Below are 8,232 nucleotides of genomic sequence, written 5' to 3'. Positions count from 1 at the left end.
ATTGTCACTGTTGCTTCATGGTTCACCATACTCAGTCGCCGTTTGTGTGAATTTGACACATTCTATCCATGTCTGTGGGAGTTTTTCTTCCCACCTCTCCAAAGATGTGAAAGGTGGGTTAATTGGCCCTGTGTGAGTGGAAACATCTGATTGAACAGAACACATCCTGCCCAGTGCTGCCAGAATAGGCTCCGGCCCACCATGGCCCACATTTGACAGTATGTCATTATGCATTTTGACAAGAGGGTATCATTGGATTGTGCTGATAATTAATAAATAAAACCAGTTTGTACTGAAATTATTCAGTTTATCTGTGTATCGCGACTCTTCACTGAGTGCGGCTCAGAGCGCAGTGACAGGCTTACTTTTTACAAGATACTGAATACAGAATTACGAGGGACTTTCAAAAAGTTTCCACATTTTTATATTTTCATTGCAAACGGTGAAGGCAGGAGGAGTAATTGGGCATTAAAAAGTTGGTACAACGCTGGGAAAATTGCTTCACAAAGGAAGGTGACTATGTAGAAAAGTGATGTAATTTGATTTTGAAAAAAACAAAAAGTGCGGGTACTTTTTGAACGTCCCTCGTAGTACACATGACGCTGATTTTTTTTTTTTTAACACACAGAATTGCCTCATTTTGTGTATCTTTGTGTAATGGAGTAAAATATTTGAGGACTATAATGTAAAGCCCTGCAGAGGGGGGTGAAGGTGACTCCACATAGGACTGGCCCCCCAGCTGCCTTCAATTCATCACGTACGCAACACTCGCTGCCTTAGAAAGGCTAACAGCATTATTAAAGACCTCAGCCATCCTGCCAAATTCACTCTTCGTGTAAAGAGTACAGAGACATTGCCACCCTTAATTTCTTGAAGCTCAGAATTCATCACTGGGGTCTGCCTCTGAAGTGTAATGGTGGTCCTTGATAGTCAAAGATCCAGTCTCCTAACAATTCACCAATCAAAACACAGCATTCGCTAGAGCCCACCATCTCCGCTTTTGGCAGGTGAGAATGACAGTTTGCTTGAGGAGACGCTAAGAAGTGACTAAATGAATGCATAACACAAGTAAATGGTAAACTATTTTGTGACACAATTATTTTTGCTTATTTATTTAATTTTTGGTGAAATATTCTTTCTTTGGATAAAACGTTTGATGATCTGCTGTGCCCAGGGGTGTCTTTCCAGCATCATAGGCCCCAGTGTAAAGTAGTGTGCAATAAACGGAAACATGATGGGACCCCTATGCTTCTGGGGCCCCCCCAGCCATTGCCCATACATTAAGACAGCCCAGGCTGTGCTCGTGTTGTGTTTTCTGTAAACTGTCTACTTGGATCCCTCTTTCATATAGGAAGGAGTAACAGTTGAAACTCAGATGTGCTCACATGTTTTGGATTCTCCTGTACAATTATTCTCTCATGTTCTCTTACAGAGTAAAGGAGGAAGCTTTCATTTCTGATCTCTAAAGTGGAGAAAATAAATGTATACCGCTGTCCAGGAGCTCGGAGGAAAGAAGCATTAATGAGAAGAGGCTGGGGTCTCGGAAGAGCCGGGTAAAACAAACGGGACGATCCCACACGGCACACCTTACTATGTACACCATGGAGAAAAGTGTGGGCATTAAACAAGAGGAGTGTGAATGGGAGTCTCTCACCTTTAAAGAGGATTCTGAGCAGAATTCTTACAATGCTGATGTGCAGAAACGTGATGGTATGAAGTGGGTTAAAGAAGAAAACATCAAGTCAGACCCCTCTCTCCTAAAAGAAGAGGTAACAGGGCTGGGCCCCGCACCCTGCAGGGTCATTCTGTTCACGTGAAGTCGGAATCATTGGAGTGTGATGTGATGAGGGCAGAGAAATCATCGAGTTCGGGTCATTCTGAAGAAGGTAGGTGCAAAAATAAAAGGCACGGTACTCAAGGTCCAAGTCAAAGTTATTTACCTGAGGGGTGTTTTCTTGCTTTCTCCATTCTTTTCAAATAAAGACTTAATTGTATGTGTCTAAAATGAAAGAAACTCAATCAGTGAATGTGGTAGCGCTACAATACGCTTAAATGATGTTACACTTGCCAGCTTCGCGGCACCCCGCTCAGCGACTGTTCCTGACTTGCGCTTTCTGTTTTCTGGGATCAGCACCTGCTTCCTCGCAGCAATGCCCTGGATAGAAGAATAGGTGGAGAAATGTTAAGTTAAAATGGCAGCATGAGTGTAGCCTAAATTGAGGGAAGTAAACGATTCGGACTGTGGAATAATATTGAAGAAAATGAGGGGAAATGGAAGAACTTTCAAATATCTCCAATGCACAGTAGCATTTTTACATTTTAGAGCAGCCGAAAGAAGAAGAAATAAATGTGTATAAATTTTTATAATTCTCCAAGGGGAAAATAATAAATCCTTCCTTTGACTGAAAGTACCAAGTGGCACACAATCGGTTTGAGCGGGGTGAGAGTAAGAATGGGCCATTAGCAGTAATCCCTAGTTGAAGGCCCTTTGTCGTCATTAATACACAAGCCTGGGCTCTGCCCTTAAGCACAGATTCATTTTTGCTTTTTTTATGCATTCAGAATGTTTTTTAATTTTTTTTAAAAGTTCCACCTGCTTGCTATTGAGGTCTTTGCTTACTGAATTGGTCACACGCCAGGCAGTCCAGCACATACTCAAAAGGCAGGCCTGCTGCCTGCACAGAGCTAAAAATGGATCCAAGTCTGTTAAACATACAAAAATGAAAACATAAAAAATGTCTTTAAGATTAAAGGGAAGTGATAAATCTCCACTCTGCTATTTATAATTAAAGAGATTTATTATAGAATTCTTTCTTGGCATGAAACCATACTGCTGCTCACTAATCATCACCTCACTTCTTAACTGAGCTTCCACTACTCTTTCCCATAACTTCATGCTGTGACTCATCAATTTTATTCCCCTGTAGTTACTGCAGTCCTGCACATCCCCGTTATTCTTAAATATCAGCAGCAATACACTTCTTCTCCACTCCTCAGGCATCCTCTCCCTTTCCAAGATTCCATTAAACAATCTGGTTAAAAACTCCACTGCCATCTCTCCTAAACACCTCCATGCTTCCACAGGCAAAACAGGCTGGGTAGGGGGGTAAAAAAAAAAAGTCTTAATCTAAAGGATTTTGACCCTCAGCCAGAATATAGCAGCAGAGGATAGTCCTTTGGAAGTGACATTGGGTGACCTGCCTCATGATGCTGCACCCACAGAGCACAAGGTTCCTTTAATAAACACGAAAGAATTAATAAACAACACAATATAAAATAAAGCCATAACATTTAAAAAGCAAAAAAAAAAAAGACATTAAAGAAAAATATTTGAAAAACTACAAAGCCATTTAAAAACAAAGGAAAAACTTGAGCCAGAGCAGCAACCATGTCTGAACCACGCACAGAGATGTTCAGCTTAATCACCGAGTGGGACAGTTAATGCCAATATATGGAGGGCTGCTGCTTTCAAACTTGTAACAAAGCAAAGCTCGTCATGTGGTGTGAAGCTTTGCATAGCTCAGGCTGCTCACTGCTTTATTTACATGAGATTGTGGTCCCTCTTCATTTGTGTTATGTGCTTCTTCTCCTCACATTATATTTGGTCATGTGACAAATTTCATTTATGTTATTTTTTTAAAAAAAAAGGATCTTTCCAGTCTCATTTTTCACTGTGTACATTTTTTTCTTCACTTTTTTTTGTTGGGGCCCTTTAATGCTGGGTTTTTGTCAGTGTCGATATGAAACAGAGATTATTTCAAATGTGTCACTTGATGCCACTGCCCACCTGCCAAGTTGTTTGCCTGAGTAAGGTAAAGTCATCTCTGATGGAGGATTGCAGAAATCATCTGGTTAGAAGGGGTCCTTTCATAGGATTGGCTGTCTTAGCTGTGGAATAGCCATTTGGTGGAGGCAGCTTGATGGCCGAGGTCTCCAGGACTCAGAACAAATCCAAATCATATTATATGATATCATCTACTGTTAAATTCTGCTTCATACTTGTAATATTTCTATTGTACTATTATATTGATGATTACTTGTGTTCTGTTCGTGTATTGTATTGTTTTGACACCCACTGCACGCCCAACCTACCTTTCTTCCATTTTTTTCCCTACAAGGGTTTCTTTGGGAGTTTTTCCTGGTCTTCTTAGAGAGTCAAGGCTGGGGGGCTGTCAAGAGGCAGGGCCTGTTAAAGCCCATTGTGGCATGGCTTGTGTGATTTTGGTCTATACAAAAATAAATTGAAATTGATCAAAGTCTGTCCTCCTGATGACTGAACTCCGTCTCTCACACAATTTTAATCAAATATTTTTAATCAATACAGGATAATTTTTAGAGTTTAATACAATTATGTATTTAAATGAAGTTGTAACAATGAATTATTAAAAACAAAAGGAGAAGCATTGAAGGTAACTAAAGGGTTAAATAAACGTGGCTTGAAGCTTGAACACGTCAGGTCTGCCTCAGGAGCCACCAACGTAATTGCTAAGGTTAAAATGAAGTAAATGAGTAATTAAAACCCCCTTAAAAAGCAAGCACAGACTAGTGAGAAAGCCCAAAACGACCTTAACTATGAAGCGATGATAAGATCAATGGGAAAACCCGTAGGACACCCCTATTAATGAAGTGATGTTCAGAATAATGGAAGAACTGACGTATCTGAAGTGGCTGCAGTTGATTGGCTTAGATGACAAAATTCTGCATATTAAGAGTCAGGTGAGGTGATGTGTTAGATAAGGTAAAGATAATAGAAAAGTATAAAAGAGTATGAATTACTTTATTGAGTGCTTACTCCATAGACTGAGACATTTGTCCATATCTGTGTGCAAATAAAGAACTGTTCTGCATTTTCATCTGGTCTCCGTGAATGACTTCTTTGAAAACAGAAAGTTTTTTCCACAACAATATTTCTTTTCAGGATCAAAACTCTTTGGCAAGCACTGATATAATCGGAAACTGAAAATTTTCATAAAATTACTGTTACTTTGTCCTTCCCTAGCTTATGTTTAAATTCCCTTTTATCTCTATTTTTTCATTCTTCATTATTTAATTCCTATCATTTATGTTAATATTGTTATTTTTATGCATTCTTTGTCAATTTTATGTTATTTACTATTTAGCTTCTTTGTGCTTATTCTTGTTCTCTTATGTTCCTTGTGTTTTATGGGTAGACCCTCAATAGGTGGGAGAACCCATTACATCACTGCTAAGGACCTCCCCCAGCCCCATAAAAGGAAAGCTGGGAAGTGGAATTCCCTGCAGTTCATTGAATGTGCTTTGGTGGAGTGTTAGTGTTTTTAACTATTACTACTGACATTGGATTTTCTGTTTTTTGACTCTTTTTGTCTTTCGTTGTAGGATTAAAATATAGTATTTTGTATTGGGACTTGTTAGCTTTTGGATTACCTTGTTGGTAACTCCTTTTGCTTTTATGCTGGTTAGAGAATTATTGTTATTTTCATTATGTGCAAGTAAATCTACTTATATAAAGATTCTTTTGTCGCCTGATAATCTACATACCAGGGGTTTACGGTAATCCTCTCTTTGTGATGACATTTGTATTATATTTTGGGAGTTTTCATATATATTTTTGAACTTTTGAAGCATTTGGCCTGGTGTATGCTGAAGCCAGTCTGTAAAGTATGAACTGAAACTGCACTAGAGTGTTCCTTTTCTGGGAAGGCTGATTAGAATTCTGGCCTGCTTTGTGGTTATAATTTGGAGTTCTATAAGATTTTGGATATTTCATGTACAATCAGAAAAAGTACCCTGTTATTTGTAAAATGTATTTATGTAAAAATGAATAATCCATCTAACACTGAATGCCTTGTGTTTAATCTCTTTGTAAAGCTCTCTTTTGGCTGATTTAAAACATTGTGCATCTGTTTTTGATGCAGGTTTACAACAGAGTGGAGGCTTCTCCCTGTCTTCATTTGCTCAGATGTCAGCTTTTCTCCCAAGCAGATCACAGCAGAAACAGTGTGATGAAGATACAAAGAAAGTGGCAGCTGGAATAGTGGATTTCACACCATCCTCTTTGCGATATAGTTCTTTGCCTGTTGAGAACTTAACATTGATGGGCACCCTCAACACCCAACAGGAGTACAGCTCAAATCCGGTAGATATGTATGTCCTTCAAGAGTCCAAGAAAAATTTTAAACCCAACTCTAGTTATAACCAGAGGTGTTATAAGAAATTGAAGGCTTATTGCTGCCCTGAATGTGGCAAACGATTCTGCCACATTGGAAGTCTGGAGAAACACTCAAGAATTCACAATGAAGAGATGAATACTCCCCAGGATAAGCCATTTAGCTGTCCTGAATGTGGCAAACAATTCCTCACTAACAGTAATCTTTGAGACACACAAGAATTCACACTGGAGAGAAACCATATTCCTGCTCTGACTGTGGCAGAAGATTCTCACAAATAACTCACCTCCAGACACATGCAAGGATTCACACTGGGGAGCAGCCATATGAGTGTTCTGACTGTGGGAAACGTTTTTCCAGCAGTAGCACACTTCAGACACACAGAAGGATTCACACAGGGGAGAAGCCATATTTCTGTATTCACTGTGGCATACGATTTTCTGACAGGAGCAGTCTTCACAAGCATTCAAGAGTTCACTCTGGGAAAAACCATATTGCTGTTCTGAATGTGGAAGACGATTTTTTGACAATAGCAGTCTTCAGAGACACACAAGAATTCACACTGGGGAGAAGCCATATTGCTGTCCTGAATGCGGCAAACAATTTGCTGACAGTAGCCAGCTTCCAAGCCACACAAGAATTCACACTGGAGAAAAGCCATATTGCTGTTCTGAATGTGGTAAACGATTTTCACAAAGTAGTAGCCTTGTCGTGCACAAAAGAATTCACACTGGAGAAAAGCCATATTGCTGTTCTGAGTGTGGAAAGGAATTCTCCAATCGCACTGCTCTTGTGGTGCACACAAGAATTCACACTGGGAGAAGCCTCATTGCTGTTCTGAATGTGGCAAGCGATTTTCACAAATCAGCCATCTTCAGCAACACACAAGAATTCACACTGGTGAAAAACCCTACTGCTGTTCAGACTGTGGCAAACGGTTCTCCATAAGCAGCAGCCTTCAGACCCACAGAAGAATTCACACTGAGAGAAACCGTATTGCTGTTCTGAATGTGGCAAACTATTCTCACAAGTTGTCCATCTTCAGAAACACATGAGACAACACACTGTAAGTTCCAAATGACTTTTCTGAATTAGAAATAGGGACAGAGATAATAAGGTTAAAAAAATGCAGTCTGAAATAAGACTAGTGTGGAAAAGACAACTAAAACTGAGCATATTGTTCTTGGATCCACACCAAAAGAAAACCTTGCAGGCTCATCTAGATATCCTGTCAGTGGTGCTTGAATAGAACTTGCCATTAGTGGGGACTGTGCAAGAAGTACACAGAGAACTCACAACCATTTGTAAAAAGAAAGCTATTGTTTATCCTTATCACAATGACAATTTTGGAGTCTTTTTTTAAATGGAAAAAAACATTATGGTAATGTAATTAAAATACCTAGTTTATGTTTTGGCAGATAATACTGTGTGTTATGGCAATAAAGCCTAATGCATAAGCCCAACAGATGCATGGAATCTGATTTGGTGAAACACCTACAGATATACAACTGGAGGACAACAGTAATGGCTGAGCAGCTAGTCATAACTGTAGTATGTTGGGTTAGTGTGTATAATTTATTTCTATGTATTTTGTTTACTAAACTGTTTTATTTATTTTGTTTACACTTTGCATCATATTTATAGTTTTAGAGCCATCATGTTTTTCACTTACAAAAAAAGTGAAAAATCTTATTAATGTCTCTCTTTCTCTTTTTATGCATGTCTGTGGCATTTATTAAACTTATTAAATTTCAGTCATGTAGTGACTATTAAATTTAGCTTTTTTTATTTAATACATGACTCATTAAAAAACTGATAATGTTTCTGTTGCTTGTTGACAATGTTTATGAGAGAACAGCACTATAATATGATTGAGCTGTTGTAATTCATATCTTTAATATGTTTTGCTGTAACTGTTGTTTGTTAATTTGTTAATCTGTAACATTTGTTTACATGTGTATTTTTGTCTTTTTAGAGGTTTTCAATCATGAGGATTCCATTTCTGTTATTATTTTCACTGTTTTCTTTGTAATTTAAGTTTACTTTCACTTACCTCTTAGTTTATTTTACTTATGCCACACCG

General features: G+C 38.6%; 1 pseudogene; it reads left to right on the top strand.

Moving 5' to 3' along the window:
- Positions 1-1,791: 1,791 nt before the first annotated feature.
- On the top strand, positions 1,792-7,285 carry LOC120534414 (annotated as a pseudogene).
- The last annotated feature ends 947 nt before the right edge of the window (positions 7,286-8,232 follow it).

This window comes from Polypterus senegalus, chromosome 8 (assembly GCF_016835505.1).
Source record: "Polypterus senegalus isolate Bchr_013 chromosome 8, ASM1683550v1, whole genome shotgun sequence".
Taxonomy (NCBI): Eukaryota; Metazoa; Chordata; class Cladistia; order Polypteriformes; family Polypteridae; genus Polypterus; species Polypterus senegalus.
Note: the sequence above shows the minus strand (reverse complement) of the source record. Positions and strands in the feature narration are given on the sequence as shown.